This window comes from Penaeus monodon, chromosome 19 (genome assembly GCF_015228065.2).
Source record: "Penaeus monodon isolate SGIC_2016 chromosome 19, NSTDA_Pmon_1, whole genome shotgun sequence".
Classification (NCBI taxonomy): domain Eukaryota; kingdom Metazoa; phylum Arthropoda; class Malacostraca; order Decapoda; family Penaeidae; genus Penaeus; species Penaeus monodon.
This window is the reverse complement of record NC_051404.1, coordinates 27,101,761-27,103,109: the sequence shown is the minus strand read 5'-3', so window position 1 is coordinate 27,103,109 and position 1,349 is coordinate 27,101,761. Positions and strand designations below refer to the sequence as shown.

Genomic DNA, 1,349 nt, shown 5'->3' with positions numbered 1-1,349 from the left:
AATATCTTTTTCCAACTATCCTTATAGATATTATGATCATATAAATGAACACACACTGTTTTATCATTAACAATTGTAACTGCAATGATATCATCATCATCTTTACAAGATTATAGTCACACTTACCCAACCTGCGGACATGTTGTGAGGCATCAATATTTGCTGGTTTGCTATCTGGGTGAATGAACGGCTTTCATTTATTTCTTTGGCTACCTCATTAAAGTAAACTCATCACAGCTACTCCATCACCCAGGCATGCTCAAAGTTAAGAGCAGATTGTCCATCACGTGTCATTAATATAGAGAATGACTTATCAAACCATCTGTAGAGCAAATGAATTATTGATTATCAAACATAACTCAAAATTGCTAGCACAATAATTTTTTTCTCTCATTAAGCAAGCATTGTACTATATTCACTGTACAAAAAAATTATCTATTGTTCCTTTACATAATTTGTTCTCTTGGATATTTCTCTGAACATACCTGTTTTGCCATTGCCATATAGAAAAGTACGATAGATCTTCTCTTGATCCGTTCCTACATCATGATCATCAAGCACGATGTTGAAAGCTGCATTATCATTTGCATCCAGGGCTTCCTCATTCACTGCTTCTATAAGTTCTGCTCTACACTTAGCCCAAGTGTCTCGATTTTCAGATGACAGAATGGCCACGGAGTGCAACGGTGGTGGGGTCTGACTACTGGCTATGTATGATACACATGCATGTACATAGCTTGGAGACAGAATGTTACCTGTACAAAAAATACATTATGATGAAAAAAATACACAGGTGTACACAAACTTTTACATGCATATTGCTATTTTTAAAAATGTCTTTAACCCTTAACCATTCTCAATGGAGATTCATACCATGGCATGATAGACCATCCCTCACACCAGGCTAACATTTTCCAGCCATGTAAAGTCAAGCCTGCTGTAAGCTGTACATAACAGCTGTTCACACAGTTGGCCCTGGCTACAGTCCCTCAAAAGTAGACTTCAACATCTTTTTAGCTTCATTACCTAAAAAATGGTTATGTCACAGGAAGAGGATAGACAGCAGGATAAATCTATATTTTTCCAATTTTTTCTCTCAAGCAGATGACCCTGTTCATGCCCTTGTGCTGGGAGCTCCCATCATGAGTGAGTTAACAGGCTTCAAGTATGGATTAAAGCATGAACTACCATCACTATCAAATATATCAAATACATAGAAGTGGCCATTCTTCATCATAAGCATATGGCGAGCATCTGGATTGCACTTCAATCTATCCTTCCCAAATTCTGGAATACGTGTGGAGTTAAAAAGGTTGCCAAATTGTGACATATCCAAAGGGAAAAACCTG

The 1,349-nt window shown here is 37.3% G+C and overlaps 1 pseudogene; it reads right to left on the bottom strand.

Annotated features, from left to right (window-relative positions):
* Window positions 1-1,349, bottom strand: part of LOC119585374 — a 17,640-nt pseudogene that overhangs the window by 9,202 nt on the left and 7,089 nt on the right.